Source organism: Pimephales promelas, chromosome 13 (genome assembly GCF_988280905.1).
Source record: "Pimephales promelas chromosome 13, fPimPro1.hap1.1, whole genome shotgun sequence".
Classification (NCBI taxonomy): Eukaryota; Metazoa; Chordata; class Actinopteri; order Cypriniformes; family Leuciscidae; genus Pimephales; species Pimephales promelas.
Window position 1 is genome coordinate 9346734 of NC_142781.1, and position 22292 is coordinate 9369025.

Here is a 22292-nt window from a genome sequence, read left to right on the forward strand (position 1 = left end):
AAAAAAAGAGCAGCTGATTTGAATTACAAGCTTTTCAGTCAGTCACCGATAACAGTGAATCCAATACCAATGTATTACATCTAATACAAATGCAATGTTTTATACGGATACTGTTCACTGTTGTATGATTGTCCTATAGGTTTTATTCCTCTTATTTCCTGCAATTTGCTAGATTACTGTAAAATCCATGAAGTGTTTAAGTAATTAGGGAAATCTGAATGCTGAATATCAGTATTCCAGAACTGTAGCCCTATTCGGACACTAATTGTTTCTCATGGGGTTGTAAGGCATTTTTAACATTTACAGGGGCTAGTCTGTGATTTTATTGCCGTCTGAATTTTTCTGCTGCACTTTGGATGCATTTGACAGATCTAGCCTACTGAAATGCTGAAAGAACAACATTATTTCATATCACCGCTCAAAGGAGAAAGAAAAGCAGGTAAACGTTTGAAATGGGCCGTTATTATGGCAGCAATACATAACAAATATAAACCAAGCAGCTTTATGTTTACTTCAAATAAGAGGCTGTATAAACCTATAACTGATAATTTCCAAATTTTCAAAATGACATCCATCGTTTTCAGATAAAATATAAGGCAGAAAACCATTTACTAATGGTTTTTAAACAGGAGATCGAATAATAAAATAATAGGATATTATTTTCCTATAAGAGTTTCTTCTTATAATCCAAGTGTATGCCATGCACTCTAAAAAATGCTGGGTTGTTTCAACCCAAATTTGTGTCAAATATGGACAAACCCAAAATTGTGTTAAAAATGTAATTAAAAAGTTGGGTTAAAATTTTAAATTACACTTTTAACCCAACATTTGGATTTGTCCATTTTTTTTTTTTACCCAATCCAGGCTTAAAACAACCCAGCATTGTTTGGAGTGTAAATGATTTGATGCTCAAGAAACATTTATGATTATTATCAATATTGAGTGCAGATTAATATTTCTGTGAAAACGTGTTTTTTTATATATATATACATCTTTGATAAATATAGAGAACAACATTTGCTGTATTTGAAATCTAACTTTTTTTTTACATTAAAAAAGCACCCCCCCCCCCACACACACACACACTTTTGAATGGTAATAAGGGTAAAAATGTAATAATACATTCTTAATAAGGCTTATACTGTATTACAACAGCCCCATGAAAGGCCAGAAACATATAATAGGTGTTTAAAGGGTTTTATGAGGTAAAAATGTTAGGTTTAAATGTAATTTCAAATTTAACCCAACTTCAACTTTCATACACTTATAATTGCATTTTTAACCCAATATTTGTCCATATTTGACCCAAATGTTGGGTTAAAATGCAATTATAAATGTATGAAAGTTGAAGTTGGGTAAAATTTGAAATTACATTCACCAACATTTGGGTTTGTCCATTTTTGACCCAAATTTGGGTTGAAACAACCCAGCATTTTTTGAGTGTGCGACTGACCACGTAAGCAGTGTGTTTCCCAGTTCGTAGGATCACCAAACTCGCTCCTCCACCACAAATAAATTTTTTCACATTTTTTCAAGTTTTATCACTGAGGTGCCATGCTCATCTATTTGTACAGACACCCACATGAGAAACTATAACTGTCAGAATAGGTGTTTTGATTGCTTTAAAAAACACATACAGATAAATCCTCAGCTGTACAGAAAACATGGATTTTAAGAACCCTATAGTGACGATTCAGATGCTATGCTGTTCCAGGACCAGGCTCTTGTTTTATCATTGCTCTTCATGCAGAATTTATTACAAGTTGGTATGAGATCACTGTGAAACCTTCAACAAGCCTATACTTTATGCAAGTTTTAGTGACCCAATTTTCATGGTGACTCTTAGACCTTGGTTGTGTGTCTAGAGCTTGAGCTGAGCACTGGGATCAATGCTTGGCCCTCAAGCCACTGAAATGGGACTCTATACAGGGAAAAGCTTGAAGCTGCCGAAAAAAGAAAAAGAAAAAAAAAAGACTTACAATCCTCATCCATTATACATGAACCTGCAACTAGAGAACAAAAGCAGGCAGAGATATAAAATCAAACAATCTCTTCCAAGTGTAATTTGACAAACACAAAAAGGGCAAAGAAAATAAGCTGGACGTTGGCTCTTCGAGAAGAAGGATCATTATGCTTCCACATCACACCCACGGCAAAAGATAAAACGAGTGACAAAACTCCCGAAAGTTACTTTGAATCACAGTAATTACCCCTCTCAAATCAGAACCATTTACTAATGTCTGGACAAGCATGTAATCAATTAGATTTCAGGACTCTAAGGTCTAAAACTATTAAAACATCAGAATCTCTGTGATCTATTATAAACAGGGCCAGATTTATGCATAAGCATTTCAGGCACGTGCCAATGCTCGTACATCCAGCGAGGCCCAATTACAATGAGGAGAAATTAAATATTTTCTTAATATTTATTATTACGTTACTCTAATAGTGAAACACCAAAAGACAATTACCATTTAAATAAACACAATTTTAAATATCGGCCAGAAACAATGTATCTTAACTCTGACAGTAGGTGGCGGTTATGGAAAAGCATGAATAAAGGAAATGAATTGATGGACCTCAGCCTGACTGAGTGGCAAAAGATCTGCTGCGTGACTGGATTTAATAGGGCAAACTGCAAAAATGCGACTAAAACTAACAATTTTATCAATTTAAACTAAATGTTGGACTCAATATAGTGTTCCTTACAACTTACAGTACTAAAGATCCAGTGATCCATGGATATTGACATGCAGCCAGGAATCGTGTTGCCTGACATTTATGTTTGCCTGATTTCGACACCGTGGAAATAAAAGCAACATAGACCTAAACATAAAGTAAATTTTCCTGTGAACGCTTTATATAAATACAATATAGGTGCTTCTAAATCCTGGTGATCACTTATGTCAGTGTTATATATAGCCTATATCATCATATCATCCAGCCCTAAAACTTTATAGTTTTTTGTTTTTTTTGGTCAGTGTTTATTAAAAAACATCCAATAATTCAGAATATGCAATGATAAATACTGAATGAAAAATATATGGGTATGGTTTTACACCTAAATTCAGCATATGGACACAAAATGATAACTGCAAATCCACCTTTCGCTGACTGGGTCCAGTTGTTTCTGTGAATCGCAGTGAGCCATTTGCTCCTCTTTCTATAGCAGTCTGTAAAAATATACCTCTGATTTTTTGTCAAATCTTTTGCCGCTCAGTCTTTTTGCCACTCACTGACGGTGACGTCACGTGCATTCCCTCTATACAGTGATACACAATGCAGCGCTGCACTTATACCAATGCAGGCTGTAGGCATTAGCACAAGGTAGGATGAAAAAGAAAACGCGTCATTCATAAAAATGTCTACCTTTTGGAACAGTTTTAAAATGCTGCCTCTGTAGGCATCTCAATATTTGAACAAAGCAATTGAAATCAAAGAACTGAGGAATGAACATGTTTGTGCAGTTTTTGGGCCCTGTACAGAAGAAACAAGACCGCAGGTGCACTGGCAGTCTTATTGCCATCGTTGACGTTTTCACCACCATTCGTTTGTTCTTATGACTGTAACATCTCATTTTCACATCTGGGCTTGAGGGCCCAGCTGGTTGATATTCCTTAAGGGGAAGAGACATCATGCCGAGTGGATGGGGTTGAGTCCCAGGAGACAGAGAGACATATGGGAGTGAGATGAAAGAGAATTCATCACATACATATAAGACTTGCGCTGGGTCAGCCTTTACCTTGTCCACAACTAATATGTCTATGCTAAGTCAACACTCTATTTCAGGGGTTTTCAAACTTTATGGAGTCAAGGACCCCTTACAGGGAAGAAAATTGTCCAAAGACCCCCTTATAAATATAACCCTTTAACTGACTTCTCAACCAAACGGTTGAGCACATTTTGAGTCACTATGTTCTATCGAGAGGAGTACCTAACTTAACTCAAACTGATTGAGCCATCTCTATCATCTGGCTGAGGTAAGCCCAAATGCCCCAAAAATCCACAAGATTCCACAGTGTCAATCAACAGCACTTGTCACAACACTTCTTCTAACATGGATGTCAGAAACAAATAAATCACCCCAGCCAACTGTTTTTGGTGAAATTTTGCAAGCTTTTACATATTAAACTGTAAGAACCCTAACTTTACAAAATGAGGTTACTTGGTGCTATGAAAAAACTGAAATTTTTAGATATATTTTTGATAATAAAAAAAAAAAACACGTTGAACCAAACGGTTGATTTGGCACATAATGGTTAATTGTCACCCCCCTTTTTGAGAATGGACATTACAGTGCACTATTAAAACTTGGTTGTAATTCAAGAATGCTTTGGAATAAAGACCTAAGTTTAGTCTTGTTTTACAGAAAACACTTAGCAGATTATTGCTGAAGTAAAAGCACAAAAAGCATACAAAAAATAAAAGTATGAAAAAGTTAAAGTTATGGAAGTTTTAACTTTACATTTAAATTTATTCAGCATGAATCGTTTCCATGAAAACGCAGTGTAACATTTGGTCACTAAACTATTATTTATTATGTAAAGAAGGCTTTCTACTTCTCTCCTGTCCCAATATCCACTCAAAATGGTATCCTTCACATACGGAATAAATCAGTTTGGAATAACACCAAAGCATGCTCACGCCGACCGACACAGCCTACATTGTACAACCAGACAAATAAAAGAGAGTAATCGAATAACTTTTCTATGTTTAGTTGTCTCACAAGAGGCTGCAATGTCAAGTTAGCAATGTGAGAAGACCTGATATGTTGTGTTGTGATACATTGTGCGCTTAGATAGTGGAAACAACTCAAAATACTCCACCAGATAATAGTAAGGCATCTTTCAAAACAGTCTATTTTTATAGGTGTAACAATTAAACAAAATAAGCAGGCCGTCTCTGTGAATTTCTTTCTGAATTTTGTAAGATAGAAAACATGCTTTAGGGATAGAGTCCAATCCTGACCCAAATAAACCGCAGGATCTCACTCAGAGATCTCCAGTCGTAGTTCTCGTGAGGATGGACACAGATCTGAGCTCGGTCCTCAGGGAGATGTCCTCCTATTCCATGTCTTCTCAGTGCTGTGGGATGCCATGAAATACTGCATCCACACTGCACCCCAGGGAGCCAATTATCCCACTCAGTGGATTTGCTAAGTAACAAGAGACACCATTCAGTCCTTACAACACCACGTTTCTAATGGACCCTGCACGAGTAGGCTTAGCGAATGCCTGACAAACAAAAAAAGCTATTTACCAAATTTAATCGTGTCAGGGCTTTAAGCGATTGCACACGTCCATTTAAATGCTGCCGAATTGGCAGGTAGGCTGAGAGTTACTTGCAGCGTTGATAGAGTGAGGGAGTGTTTTGCATTTAGGCACTGGTGTTAAGAAAAAGGCTAAAAGTAGTGAGATTACAATTACGCCACAAATGGACTGTTTTTAATGAACAGTGAAAGCTTTTGAAAGTCTGGTGTTTTACGTATGAATTCATTATGGGCAAATTGCATCTTCTGGAGCAATATGTACCACGGTCTCCTTAATGGAATTCCAGGCCGGCGAAAACTTCATTAAAAAACTTCATTACAGAAATGCGCTGATAAAGGGTGATGCGTGGCAAACATTTTCAATTCAATATACTAACACACAAAAATAAAGTGTGTGCGGAAAAGCAGTTTTTGTTTTCAGCAATGTGTTTTTGACACATTAAGAACATGTTGTTAACAAACATGCACTGCTTTAACATTTCCAATTCCATGATTCAGTTAAGAGGACTTTTGTTACTGTCTTAACCGAATAGGATTTCTGAAATAAATAAATAAATATAAATATATACATACAAATCATGAGCAAACTTAAGACACTGTGGAGACATTACACATCACATTGATGTCATGTGTCTTTACGGGAAGTGTATAAACACGCGGACAGATTCCGGAAAATTACTGGCAGTGTGAATGAACCAAAATCAAACAATCACAGGACAAATTATTGGTGTATTTCCTGGAATCTCTGTGCGAAAAGGGCTATAGTAAATCACTTTACCTGGACTTAGTCTCAAATGATGCACTTGATATTGTCTCGTGGCCTTAACAAGCACTCTCTAACTGTGCGTTCACAGCAAACAGGAATAGCGTGTCAAATTCGCATCTACCGCGTCTAGTTTGATGCTTGACCACTTTGTGTTAATTTGCGCGTCAAGAGTGAAACTGACGCGCGTAAAAACAAGTTTGATTTCATTTTTGGGTGTACTAACCCTTTAAGGGTGTAGATGTGTAACAAAGCAAGCCTAACATATCTTTCTTCAGGAAGAAATTGCACTTCTGCCAGTGTAGTTGGTGGAGCAGCCTCTTGGCTCATATCCCAGCACGTCCAACTAGCACCACAGTTTAATCTTTGTGGAGAGTTGAATCTCTGTGAATCTCTGGAGGCAGAAAAACATCCTTCTTATTATGAAGGCACACGTGTAAACAACACATGGAAGCACAAATTCATTAGCACACACATTGGCTATATGTTTGGATTCTGTGGCTGTCCACTGCAATACTCGCCCAATTACCCAAGATCCACATTGAGAATTTCTGGTGCCTTACACACACTTGACCACACACAATTTGTGCAATTTGTGATTTAGATCCTAAAGTGGTGTCTCATGGGCTTTCAAACATGCAGTATGTCGGAGGTGCGGAAAATCTGTTCCACAAGGTACAACACAAAACCACAAACATGAAAGCACAAGAGGACAAGAAAAACAGAGCAAACACACTCTGTCTCCAAAGCACTGAAGTTTTTTTTCCCACTTTGTCCAGTATAAAGTATATCTAGACAATGGCTGACCTGCTCAGCAGGCTCTGGGCACAAATGCTACAATCTGGAGCTAAGGTGTAGCAGAAGAGCAGTCCAAGAGAAGGGTTTTCCAATTAAATGTGGAGGTCTTTCCGAGACTAATGTTTGTAATCACCCTTTGTAATCTTGTAAACACAGTTCTTGCAATTGAATTCTTGCAACTGCCATACCTGCAACTGAATTCAGAGAGAAATAACTGGTAATAAATAAGAAAATAATAAATGGTCTTTACTGATACAAGGAAAGCATGTTTCACCTCATTCAGTGTACTTTTGCAAGTGGCAAGTGCAAACAACTATGTGAAAAGTGATGTGAGATTTTCTAAAACAAGGATGCAATGTTTTAAAACAAATTAATGTTTAAACAGATAAAATTATCTATTCAAAGAGAAAAATGTATCCCAAGGGGAAGTATTCAAATTAAATGTGCTGTTGTTTTTTTTTACTATACTAAACCACAAAATAGCCAGCCCGTTCTCATCCTTTAACGTCATATAGAACGCTATATGCAAAAACGGCGCTATACTACGCACATGGCACCCTTTATCGTTAATATAACACGCGAACCCAAAACGTTATAAATCCTTTAGCGTGAATATGACACGCACACCCTATCCCACACCTAAACTTAGCCCTCACAGCGCGTGTTATATTAACGATAACGGGTGCCATGTGCGTAGTATAGCGCTGTTTTGTCATATAGCATTCTATATGACGTTAAAGGATGAGAATGCGTTGAAATAGCATATGTTTGCTATATACGTTCGTTTCTCTGTAAACAATTTTACAGCCAGTTATTCTACTTTGAAATGTGAGCTTTGTGTCCAAATGTCTGTTTTTGTTTTGGTCCATGTGATCCTGCGCAATGTCAATTTACCCAATAGTATTTCGGCACATTCTCTGTTGGCGGAAAACACAACAGATTGTGAGTCTGAGGAGGATTAGAGGGAAAAACTCTCACCAATATTTGACTGCAGTACCCATTTCAACCACTAGCTGTCAATATTACATACTGCACCTTTAATTATGATCAAGTATTAATGAATTAACTGATTTAGGAAATTCTTTACTAAATTCAGTATTTAAAATCTACTAGTATCTAAAAAAGAAAAATGAGTATACCCCTCACATTTCAGCAAACATTTTAGTATATCTTCTCAAGGGACAATACTATAGAAATGAAACTTAGAGTAGTCAATGTGCTGCTTGTATAACTCAACATAGCTGGCAACAAAAGTGGGAAACATGGGAAAACACTTCCATTTCTCCCATTGGCCGAAATTTCTGTGCCTCCCTTTATCTATTTGACTTCCTTTCCCATAGCCACCATATTGAGTGTTGTGATTTATTCTATTCAGTTTCTACAATTGTCATGTCTCCTCCTCCTCTTTATGCTGTTTCTGCAAAACCCCAGCCTCCACCAGTCCCACTTACAGACACATATCCCCAAAAGAGACGGCACACACGAGTGAGGAGGCAAAGAACACAAAGAACGTCTGTGCCTGCCAGTGTGAAGTGTTTACACAAGATCTGTTTCAAAAGGCCTGCCTATTAGTGTTGTTAGCTAAACAGCGTGTAACCATGATTGGGATGCACAATATATCAACACCATTTCATTATTTATAGGAAAGTAGTATAGTTACTGGTATAAATTACACATACACCTGATGTCTCATGGTTTTAAAAATGTTTTTTTTTTAACATACCATACGGTATATTTAAAATATAAACATACTTTAGAGTGTCATAATTAGACACATGCCATCCCTAGGATTTTTTCTATAAATAATGCACAAGAACCCTCACCCAACAAGCGAACTAGGCATCACTGTGTCTTTGGACACTTACCTCCAAACTACTCATATGCGGCTAATACAAATCTTGAAGATGAGACTGTTTTATGAGAAAATTGTATATGCACTTAGTTACTCAAGAAGTCATGCAAGCCATGTTTTGCATCTATAAGTCGCTGTTTTAAACTTCTAAATCTGTATTAATGTCCCTTTAAGACAAGTCATTTCACTCGGCGGCCATCTTTGAAATGCCTTGTATAATTACAAGATGGCAACCCGTGACATTCTACTCGGAGCTATTCACATCCTTACACTTAGATTGTTATGTTTGTGTCAACACAACAGCAAAGTGAATCTGCTGCAGTCAGGTGGTACAAGTACGAGCTCTGTAAGTTGTTTAGGTACAGTTTTGTAATGTTATGTGCTTTGAGATGAGGTAATTTAACGACATCACTTTTGCTGACTCTGCAGTGTGCGATCATGTGTTTGAAGGAGGCGTGGCTTTGAAGGCGCTCTGGAGGGACAGTGAGATCTCATGCTTTCTAAGCTCTCTTTCTATTGCCAGCCCTTCCGAAATTGCCTACCCTACCTTTCACAACCAATCAAACTTAATGTGCAAAGCACCATGCTATGACATACAGTTAAAGTCAGAAAACTTCTGATTGACTCGCTTACCTCCCGAGGGTGTGAGATCACTATGGTTTAAAGATCACTCTCTAAGAATGCAAAGTATAGAATTAGAATTTCTGATGTGAATATGCTGAGAAGATAGATGTCCTCAATGGACCCCCCAAGTTTTTGCTCTTGTCTTTTTGCTCTGCATCAAACCATCTCTCTCTCTCTCTCTCTCTCTCTCTCTCTCTCTCTCTCTCTCTCTCTCTCTCTCTCTCTCTCTCTCTCTCTCTCTCTCTCTCTCTCTCTCTCTCTCTCTCTCTCTCTCTCTCTCTCTCTCTCTCTCTCTCTATATATATATATATATATATATATATATATATATGAAGAGTTCAGATGCAAAAGCCTCTAAGTGCCATTTGAAATTTTCTTTTGAAATGATAATTTTTATCAAGCTTGTATATTTAAGTTCAGTAATTTCATTTAAATGGCAATGAAGATTACCTATTAATTGTCATTTAAGTGAAATTACAGAACTTAAATATACAAGCTTGATAAAAATGGTCATTTTAGAAGAAAATTTCAAATGGCATTTAGAGGCTTTTGCATCTGAACTCTTCATATAGCTAAATAACATAGGCCTACCTCGTGATGACAAACCGGATCGATCTAGCGAGCAATACAAAATGTCGTGCAGTGCCTGGTTGTGGAAGAAGACAGTCGCTGTATAAGCTTCCTCTGGAGTCCAATAGGACTGCATGGATAAACTTTATTTTTAATGACATTCCAGCTGATGAGGTAAAACATTGTCCGTCTGTTCGCTTCATTTCACTGAGGATTTTTTGTAAACAAGACTGGATTTGCAGACCGATTAAGAGTAAAGAATGGTGCTGTGCCGTCTATATTGGATCTGACAGGAATGGTGTAACACACGGGTCGACTCTGGGTCGAACATGTATGGGCGAATCGTTCCGTTTGCCATTTTACAACATTGGACGTTTTCAAAACAATTTCCCCCAAGTGCATCGACGGGTGAGTAGACACTTATTATAATATGAAAAACTGTTATCCACTCACGGCAGTGGGGGTTTACTTCCAAGTCTTCAGTGCGAGACGCCCATAAAAACCGAGTGTTTTTCAGCTAGGCTCAAAACTTGGGTACAAAATAGCCTATTACTTATTCATTTTGATGTTTTTGAATTCAAAAACCAAGTGAATGTCATAAGTTGACCTCAGACAACAATATAATAAAATTTAAAAAGCCAGTTCATGACCCCTTTAAAGGGGGGCTTTTATGCCCCTTTATACACAATATGATATAAGTCTCTGGTGTCTGTGATGTAATATAAGTCCCAAGAATGTGTCTGAGAAGTTTCAGCTTAAAATACCCCACAGACCATTTATTATAGAATGTCCAATTTGCTTATATTTGGGTGTGAGCAAAACACAACATTATCGTGGGTGTATATTCCAGCTGGAGTATATATGGGTGAATATTCCAGCTGGCTATATTCACACTCCAGCAAAAACAAAACTGGAGAATCTCACACAGCCAAAATGACAGAAGTAGCAGTGTTCGAAACGGAGTTGGACACTGATGGAGACTCACAAAGAAGTTGCAACTTTTAGAACGCAACATAACATTTCTGAATGGTTAGTTGACAATTTGATGTAGTTGTTGTGAAGTTAACTTTTTTCAACTTATGTTGTAAAACATTGTTTTGGTGCTCAGGAGGGAAATGCGGTAGGATGTTGGTATCGACCTGTAGATCCAAAAAACAGAACATTTATAATATGTGCTATAGCGAAGATATAGCTGTGTGCGGACTGTGAGCGCCAATATTTATAATAATTCATTATTACTTATTAATGAATTATTCTTGCTTAATCATTTATTTTATTCAATACAAACAAGTCCTGTAAAATAATCACTTAAGCTGCTTTGATGCAGTTTATATTGTGAAAAGCGCTATATAAATACTGTATACTTGACTAGACTTATGAGTTCCTTTTGATTTCATTTAAGATGCTGCCACAGAAAGCAACAGACAGGAAAGCAGCTTACTAGGTTTTGAAACAGTCAATCACCGTTAACCACCAACTAGTTCAATCAAAGGAGAAAAAACTTCAGAGCATTTCAAGAACAGCTTGATTTGCTGTGTGTGTGTGTGAACAAGAGAGTAAGAGCACTATGAAGGCTGCCTGCTTGCCTGCATCAAATCTGAACATGAAGGTTTGCTCAAAGACTTCTTTAAAGTCAGACAAGCCAAAGTGCACCCTAATTCACACACACACACACACACACACAGACACAAGCACACAAACACAATGGGCCCTATCTTACACACAACACAACTGACTTTGTACACTGACACATGTATCATTGCTATTTGATACATAAACACAAAGCGGGCTTTTCGCTCCAAAGACGCACGTCAGTAAACTAGGGAATGAAATTGCGCTCCCTGGAGCGGTCAGCGCAAAAAGGAGGCGTGTTTCGTCACAAACATTTCCTAGTGCTATTTTGCAGTTCCAGAAAACAATTGTACCACTGACCAGAAAAAAAACCTGGTCTAAAGTCAGTGGCGTGTTGTTCATAATGCTATTTTAAGCACACATGCTTGGCCATAATGTGGCGGGTGCACAACACGCATACACTTTGATTCTCTCATCAACACAGATGCAGGAGTTTTTATCTTTGCAAATCATACATTATAACAAGGAAAAATATTAACACGAGGGAAATCATTATGGTTTCCATGAAGATGTAAGTCTAAATGTAGGCCTAAATCTAGCTTACATATTTACCCAAAATTGTTCAGGCTAATTGTAGTAATGACGGATCAAACCCGTTTGCCTAATAGTATATAGCCAGACACATATACAAGGACATCTGACAAATGAGTTTGTCCATTAAGAGAAAAAAATATGAAGACTGCGAAATCACCTGGTAAATTCACCATAATACAGTTTTTTACAATCACTTTGTTACTATTTTCAGAACATTGATGTCATTTTTCACAACTCTAGACACACAACTCACAACCAGTTCTTGTAAAGTGATTGTAAAAAACTGTACACTGTTAGACCTTACCAGGTTTTTTACAGTAAAATACTGGCAACACTGTTGCCAGTAATTTACTTTAAAAATGCACTAAAACTAATAAGTTGTATTTTTTAGTTAACTTGAGTTTTAGTGCATTTTTACAGTAAATTACTGGCAACAGTGTTGCCAGTATTTTACTGTAAAAAACCTGGTAAGGTCTAACAGTGTAATATCAATCCGCTATGCAACATGCGCACCTGCTCTTAAAGGGTATGTTGGATGGCGCTCTGGTTTATTTCAAGGTACGCCCAAACCACACCTATGAATAATGAAGCTATTTCAGACCAACCCCTTTTAAACTTGCGTCGGGCGCAAGAGTCATTTATCCCGCCTGTAAAATAGCGCCCAAGACCCGCCCACAAATTTACTTGTGCTTCACTTCCCGCTTGATACTTGCATTTAAGATCGTTAAAATAGGGCCCACTATATCATTCCCACTCGACCACAGCTCTAAAACACTTTTTGTTGTTGGTGCACAGATGGATGGAGAGCTGTTGCTGCCTGTTCTTTATTTCAGTTTTCAGAAGTTATCCTTTTGGATCCATGTGAACAGAGTTACATACAAGCTAAATAAAAAGGTTTATAAATTTCCATATAAAACTAAAGTTACTCTATAGCTCTATCAGAAACATCCTCACGCCCCAAACACAAATTCAAAAGGAACCATGGACGTTAAAATCCTGGCTCCGAAACAAAAGACAAAAGAAACAAACACAAATTTAATAGGAACATAAACTGAGACGCTCAGTTTTTACTGTCTTTTAGTATATCTGGCAAAAAGCTTGTGCTATAAAGACCAAGTCTAACGCACAAGCTGTATTGATTAGATGGCAAACACCAGACTGACACTCCTCTCCGCTCCTCAAATACATAAAACATTAGCCTTTAGACACATCATGTTTTGAATAAAGAAAACGCTGTGCTTATTGAAAGAACCCGTTTTTATTTACAGAGATGGTCTCAAGCTCAAGCACAGGTAAAAAAAAAAAAAAAACATCATTAAAAGGTTGTTTTTTTTTTAATCAAACCGTTCTTGGAACGAAATTATTACAGAAGGAGCGCATAAACAGAAATGTTAAAATACTGATTCTGCTCGGAGTAAAACTTATGTTTTCTTTAGTTTTTAATCCCTGCTTAAATCATTGCAGTAGAGGTGTGTTGGTGCATCAGAATACATGGTGACCCATGGAGACAGAGGACGCACCATTAGAAAGAATAACCCATCCAAAGATGGCTGCAAGTGAAGTCTCATTCATAATTCAGTCATCTCGGGGGAGACACTGCTGCCTGCTTGGCATTCCGATGCCTTCCAGCACTGGATACACCGAGTGCTCGAGAAAACCAGGTACAGCAGGCTGGTATAAAGAAATAACTTCATTATGCATATGCCAGTTGAATATGTAATCTAGAAAATAATAATATGCAATGCATGCTATGACAAATGGTATTTGTAGTTGTTCACTGAAACTTTATGATCACAATGGCATACTATATACTATTTATGAAAAGCAATATGAAAACTATGTGAATTTTCTGTTTATAAGGAATACTTGGATGACCTACTATATTTCTCAAAAGGCACAAACAGCTGAAGCTCACGGTATCCCACGATCCAATAGGCTCCCTGTTGCCAGGCTGCCAATTGAGCCATTTGTCAACCTCCACTGACCTCCATTTCATCTTTATTTCAAGATAATAGCTGAACATCACGCATACCGCTGTTTGAAACAACTAAACTGCGTTTAGCACAACAGTTACATTTGCATCAAAACCTTTCATCAAAGTTATACATGAATTTTGAACAATACCCGTTTTGTTAATACACAGTCACTTTTTTTTGATCCACTTCGAATGTTGACTACTGTATATTGATAATGATATACAGTACTGTAGTTTTCAAAATCATTCTAAATATAAAAGAATAGCAGAGTTCACACCACAATTACAATGATAACGACATGGTTGGAATGACTTTCAGAATCATTCCAACCAGCTAATGAACGATAAAAAACAATGACAGCCAATAATATATAATATCTTGAAAAAAAAAAAAAAATGTATGCACCTCTTGATGGAAACAACATCACACCATTTTTTTTCCATCAAGAGGTGTTTCGATTTTTGGTCATTGTCATTACTGAAAATACACACACACACACACACACCTGGCTAAGACCAGACGATTATATTAAATTAAATGAGTCCGCTAAACATGTTCATGTTCATATCAAAAATATTGGTATACTGTAAATATGAACCTCGTTTGAAAGGCAAATAGGGAGGTGTTGGTGTAATTTATAGAAAATATCTTCAGAATTACTGAAGCCTTGTTTCAAATATAATTCTTGCTTCTTGCAAGTGTTGGAGCTTAATGTAACAATATCTAGTAGAAATGATGAAATCTCATTCCAGATTTGTGCTGGCTACTGTTTACAGGCCACCAGGACTTTCTATAGCCTCCATAAACAAAGACAGGTAATGAAAAGTTGGTTTTGTGTGTGTAATAAGCAATATATACTCACCTAAAGGATTATTAGGAACACCTGTTAAATTTCTCACTAATGCTATTATCTAATCAACCAATCACATGGCAGCTTCTTCAATGCATTTAGGGGTGTGGTCCTGACAATCTCCTGAACTCCAAACTGAATGTCAGAATGGGAAAGAAAGGCGATTTAAGCAATTTTGAGCATGGCATGGTTGTTGGTGCCAGACGGGCCAGTCTGAGTATTTCACAATCTGCTCAGTTACTGGGATTTTCACGCACAACCATTTCTAGGGTTTACAAAGAATGGTGTGAAAATGGAAAAACATCCAGTATGCGGCAGTCCTGTGGGCGAAAATGCCTTGTTGATGCTAGAGGACAGAGGAGAATGGACTGACTGATTCAAGCTGATAGAAGAGAAACTTTGACTGAAATAACCACTCGTTACAACCGAGGTATGCAGCAAAGCAGCCTTGAAGCTCATGGGCTACAACAGCGGAAAACCCCACCGGATACCACTCATCTCCACTACAAATAGGAAAAAGAGGCTACAATTTGCAAGAGCTCACCAAAATTGAACAGTTGAAGACTAGAAAAATGTTGCCTGGTCTGTCATTGTCATTTGAAGTCCAAATTGTTGGAGATTTTAATATACATGTAGATACATGTGGGATTGGCATTTAAAGACATCCTTAACTCTATTGGAGATAGACAACATGTGTCAGGACCTACTCATTCTCGTAATCATACCTTAGATCTAATATTGTTACAATAAATGTTGAAGCCGTTGAAATTTTGCAGCAGAGCGATGACATCTCAGATCCTTATCTAGTCTCGTGTAAACTTCATGAGACTTCAAAAAAGGCTGCAAAGCAAATATGCCAGAACTCACTTCTACCACTACAGTTTGATTATAAATAATCGTCCTATTCAGTTTCATCGCCTCAGCATCCCAGCTTTGAAGAACTCTATGGCAACATAAACTATTGACTCCAGCACTTTAGACACAGTTGTTCCTATGCGCAGGCAACACAAGGGCACAACACAATTGGCTTTGCAGTGCTAGTTCTTTGGCGCCAGTTTGGTGTGTCCCTACCTTTAGTGGAGTACCTCAGTGAACACTGCTTGTAATGTGTCATAAACTGCAGGTTGTCATAGAAATTTGCAATCAATGAATCCACTCTGAACCGGAAAAGACCCTTGACATGACACTTGCTGGCCTCTCCAGACCTGCATCTCTACATTAAGTACAATCATAGTGTTAATAAATATACTGCTCTTTTCACATTGATTTCTATATTATTTTTTTCTTCACAGGAGAGAGATGACCTTTTTGATTTTACGTAAGTGCTTGGCTCTGTCAGCACTGTCTGTCATGTTAGGTCACTGTGTACTCAGCCGTGGTGATGCTGTCAGGATATTTACAGCTCATAAAACATTGTAAACATAATGTGTGGTGAGAAAACCTGAGGTTTAGCAAACAAACCTGAGTGGCATTTCAATACCAAGACTGCATTCACAGCAGAAAAAAAAAATGATTGTTAAAAAAAGTTAACTTTTTAATTTTTTTTTTTTGACAAATCCGTTTTTAAAATAAATGGCTTAACTTTTTAATTTTTTTTTTTGACAAATCCGTTTTTAAAATAAATGGCTGAGGTTTTTAGGCCAGTTATAGGATATGGTATGGAAATAAATAGGCACTTTTGTCATGTCTATTTCAATGTTTTTTTTTTTTTTGTTTTGTTTCTCATACAGGGCATGAGGTTGATGGACAGAGACCAGGAGTCAGGACCTCGGTTTAACGTCTCATCCGAAGACCTTTTTGACAGTAGGGGAGAGCGTGGCACAACACATTTTGGTTTTGGCTCAATTATTAAAAAAACATATTAAGTTAGATTCAACTTTTTTTTTTTTTAAACAAGCAACATACACATCTCTGCTACAAATGAACACTTAAACTTTTATTAAACCATTTTTGTACTGTTGCACTGAAAGTGACAGAAGTGCAAATGTTACAACTTACCCCATATGCGGGGTTAATTGTAACAGAGAGTTGTAACACTTTTTTTTGTATAGTTTGATATTGTTTGTACATCTGTATAAATAGATATCCATACATCCATCCCTCATCCAATCATCCTTCTATTATGGATCAATATCATGGATAGAGACATAGAAAAGGGCTGCACAGTTTTGCAATAAATAATAATAAATAAAATCATAAAATATTGTAATTGCAATTGAATTAGATTTGTGTGTGGTAGCTGCATGTACAATTATTATTATTAATAATAATAACAGTAATAATAATACAAATTTAAAGGGTTTATTGCATTAAAAACAGGCAGTTTTTTTAATAACTAAACAAGTGATAAATGCATAGTAAACTAAATTTTAAACATTTTAAATTCCATCATTGTTTGTGAAAGTCCAACAAAGTTAAATGTATAAATACATACTCAAACCTGAAAAGTTGTGTGGTTCCCTGTTTTCATTTGATTATCATTGTACACTTGGCAGCTTGTTTGTAACACTGTGTTACACTAGCTAACAGTTGCTAGGAATGTTTCAAAACGGTGCTATGTTTGAGCCAACAAGACATTGATTAAGGCAATCTAAAGTTAGATTTGGAAACGTATACACCCAACTCAGAAACCGAAAAAAATCTATCATGAAAAAATTTACTTGCATGGTTTCAAAACACTCTTTGTCCAGTATCTTCACAAAATATTCTCAAAACTTTCCGCAAATTCGCGGGAGACCGTCTTCTGCCAGCAAGAGAAAAAGATCGGAAACACAACCTGCTTGATCCTGACTATGCAAAAGGTCTGTGTTACATTTAACCCCATGTTAGGTTGCTCCCCTATTGTGCCCCATCACTATTCTAGGGCTTTAGGACACACACAGACCACTGGATGAGTGCCCCGTGCTGGCCTTACACACATGTAAGAATACCACTTGCATAACCTCTTAAAACAGTTTTGAGCATAGCTGGTCTGTATTGCAGAGAGAATATATCACTGCGTCCTTAAAAAGCACTGTAGTTGTAGTAACTGTCACTCCCTATACAAAAATGAAGGTTATTTCACCAATATACAGGCATAAAAACATGGCGCCCTATTATGGTATTCATTATATAGCGGTGGGAGGAAAAACGTATTTTTATGAAAAATGCACCCATAAGCCCATCTATTCTTTCAGGAAGACCTGTCAAGAGCAAGAATTATTACTCTGGTTAAAAGCAGGCTGTATTAATGCTCTCTATGAGGCTGTGAAACTGCAGCTTGTGCTCTCTCTGTATGATCTCCATAAGTCCTGTTCTGTCCACACGCTTTGATGCCTTCTTGCTGAACATGTGCAATTTAACACACCTAGAGGCACTCGAGTGTCCTCTATTTATCCAAAGGCACTCAGGGAGATGATGAATTTGTAGCAAGGTGAGAGTGAGTGAATTACCACGAACTCTGATCTGCGGCGGGAGGATACGGACAGAAATCGAGGGATGAAGCCGCAACTGCTGTTCAACCCTCAGTGAATGATTTATGGCTGGTGTGTGTCCTGAATAAACACAATCATCAGCTCACATGTCACAGGGGACACAGTGGACCTCACACACCAACATCCATACTGTACATACACAGATGAACACAGAAATGACCTTAAACCGTGTCCTAACCAAGTTTTCAAAGACTGGTCTGTTGTCTGTTCACACCATAATGTGAAATGGCAGCCCATTCTCATCCCAAGACGTCATCTAACTGACGCTTTTGACCATACGTCAACATCCGACGTTTTAGGGTACCCTTTAACGTCAGTTAGATGATGCTATCTAATCCTAACCCTACCCCAGACCTAAACCTACCCGCGTCATCTAACTGACTCGAAAGGTAAAGTATCAGTTGGATGATGCCCTGATGACATGCTAATGTGCTAATTGTTAAAACGACCTTAACTGCAAACATTAGTTTCACCCCAGGCTACAGCTATCCAACCTCACCCCAGCGTCTTCTCCTTGAAATGTCATTGCCCGTCTCGACTCTCTCCTGGGATACTCTGGGGTGTAAACAAAAAGAGAGAAGTGAGAAGCCACTGGGAGGACAGGTGATTCATCTCCTTTGTAAGCCAATGAACTGTCCTGCAAAAGCCTGTCCGCTATCTGTTTTCAATCCTTATTAACAAGAGAGAAATGCTTAACGAGTCCCACCAATGCCCTTCTGAGAGGCTGACCTGCTCCCCGTCTCCAAAACAGATGAGAGGTGGAGGGGAATCGATGGGCGGTCTCTAATGAACACATATCATTAACAGACAGTGTTGTGCAAGTTACTTCCAAACTGTAATACATTAGGTATTACTTGTTACTGTTATTTAAAAAGTAATTCATTACCTTACAATATCACTGTCCCAGAATTGTAATGCGTTACATTACTCATATATTACTTTTGAGTTACTTTTACCAAAATAACTAAGTAGAACTTAACTTTGGGGCTGTAACGATATGCAATATGAAAACGAAATCGTGATTCGCCACACGACTCAGATCCACAAACTTACAGAATCGCGACACACCTCTTCCAACTCCAGCGTTATTCTCCTTACCGTCCAGATCCAATGCTACCTTATCTTTAAATTAGGCTATTAGTATTATTTGAAGTTAACATTATAAAATACGTAGACCTACACCACAAAACTAGTTGAGGATAAATTATTTAAAATTGGGGAAGTCCCGCATTATGGACATGACATTTGCAGTCAAAACTTGAAATAAAAATTCTCAGAAAATACATGTATTGAAACGTACTGTATATAGGCTACTTCCTTAAAGGACTCCAGACATTAGACAAATATCAGTCTATGTTTTATTTTGAATATTAGGGAAAAGACACACATTCATGCGTGACAAAAAAATAGGAGGCAAAATATATTTTTTGTAATTCTGTTAATTACACTGCGCAAATCAGATGAGGAAGGATTGGCTCTCCAGTCTCCATATAACTTAAAATATTCATTTTATTTTAGTTTTCGTGTTCGCATTTATGAGGAAAAAACAATGTTACAGACGCGACCGCTCTGAACTGGCACTAAAAGACTGCTTTAAAACTTTCACATAGTCTGTTGCCTTTAAGAAGTAAAAGCAGACAATACACTGTAATACAACTGTAATACAAGCCTCACTGAACATGTAACGAGTAAAATATTACTGAAAATTGATTAGTAATGCCTTACACTACTGCGTTACAGCAAAAAGTAATATGTTACTGTAATGTATTACTTTTGTAATGCGTTACTCCCAACACTGTTAACAGAATACCTAAAAGCAGCTGATAGATTGATAGGGAGCGTGACAGTGCGGATAAAAGTGAGGAAGTGAAAAATTAATTGACATACACCCTGGCTAGATCCTTTTCATGCCAGGTCAGGTTGATTAGTGCTGATGTTCACCAAAAAAAGAAAGGAAATCAGTATTTCTGGGGAAGCTGGTTGACCAAGATATTCTTGCTGGTTAAATGGTTAGTTCACCCACATATTTTGTCCTCATTTACTCACATTGCTCAAAAGCCTTTTGACTTTCTTCCTTGGAAGTATATTTTCCATACAATAAAACCAACCTTAGGGTAGGGGTGGGCGATATGGAAAAAATATCATATCACGATTTTTTTAGGAAAATCACGATCACGATTTTTTATCACGATTCTTTTTCAAGTTGGTTTTAATATTTTGCAAGTGGCTGTTCATTACAGCCAAACTAATGTCCTTATGTTAAAAACAAAGCCTTAGGTAACAAAATAAAAAAGAAAGGCATACATTTAGGCCAGTGGCGAAGATAAAAATCTTTGTCATTATTTTCTTTGTTATTAAAAAAATAAGACAAGATAAACATTACACAAATTAATATTCAAATTAAATAAATAGTGCTTTATTTTTCAGATGCACTAGGTGTATTTAGCAGTAGCATTGAAGAAAGTAATTAAATTAAACAAATATGAAATTAAAACACTACATAGACTTCACTGAATAAATTGATTCTTATTAAAGCTACTATTAAAGTTCTCAGTCAGTGAGTGATTTTCTCCTTGTGTGTTTTTTTCTTTTACTAAAGAGATAGTTCCCTCAAAAATGAAAATGGTCTTAATTTACTCTCTCAAGATGTTTTAAACCCAAATAAGTTTCTTTCTTCTGTTGAAAATAAAAGTTATTTTGAATAATGTGGGTAACCGAACAGTTGCTGGTCCCCCTATAGTTTTTTATTGGTTCTCTCCTGGAAGTTAATGGGGACCAGCAACTGTTTGGTTACCCACATTAAAAAAAAAATCGTTCTTTAGTGTTCAGCACAAGAAAGAAATTAATACAGGTTTGTAACAACATTAGAGTGAGTAAATAATGACAGATTATTATTATTATTTTTTTTTGTGAACTATCCCTTTAAGGACGTGCGGCAGTACTATTTATTCCTGTTGCTTTTAGACCAGCACGCGACGCGTTTAATATAGACGCATATTACACCAGATATTCTCTCAAATGTTTGCTTTCACTTTAGACATAGCCTGTTTATGTAAACATTGTGTGTATTTAACAGTATTAGCATAATAAGACTCGAAAGATAACTTAGTCCAGTATTCAGGCGCTGTTTACAGGCTTCTAGTTCCTGTGATTGTCGTGGGTAATTTATGCGGTCAGGAAAGCGCACGTTAGAACAGCGCATTAGCGCGTGAATTAAATGTTTAACCGGCAAGTCTTATGCAAATAATTAACTTTTGTGAATTGCAGTGTCCCGTACCTGTTCATTAACGTGTGATCACGTGTAGGCTGCGTCGCGTTGTACAGTTGAGACGGAGGCGCCAGAACTGAACTGATAGAATGCACTGTAACACGATACTACGATATTTCTTCAAAAGCAGATCGTGGAGACATTTTAATCGTCCACGATTAAAAATCGTCATATCGCACACCCCTACCTTAGGGTATGTTCACACTTGGCAGGTTTGTTTCGATTAAAACAAACTTTGTTCAACATGACATCATGACTTTTGCGTAAACATACACACCACTTTCAAATCAAGTGGCGTGTTATCTATACGTATTTTGAGCTATCCGCGTGTATGCATGTATGTCTATGCCGTTAAATGTCCGAGTGAAACAAAGCAAAATGTAGATCTACATCTGGGGGGCGATATTTTTTTTTCCCTAGGATGGTAGGGGAAGACTCATAAATGTTATTAACCCCAGTGACGGGTAGGTTTAGGGACGGAGTTGGGGTAGATCATATTTATATATACAGTAATGTAACGTTAAGTCAATGGCGTTCATAAACACACTGAAAAGCGATTATGCGTGTTGATAGCACGGCAAAAATGGATATACGAATTGACGTGTCATACATACGCCATTTCATGAGATCAGTCTGCTTTGTTAGTAAGTGTGAAAGCCTCCATATGAACACACCAAACAAGG

General features: G+C 37.2%; 1 protein-coding gene across 24 annotated transcripts in view; it reads right to left on the bottom strand.

The window, feature by feature from the left end:
• nrxn3b (neurexin 3b) overlaps nt 1-22292 on the bottom strand; it is a 431860-nt gene that overhangs the window by 99974 nt on the left and 309594 nt on the right. The window lies entirely within an intron of this gene.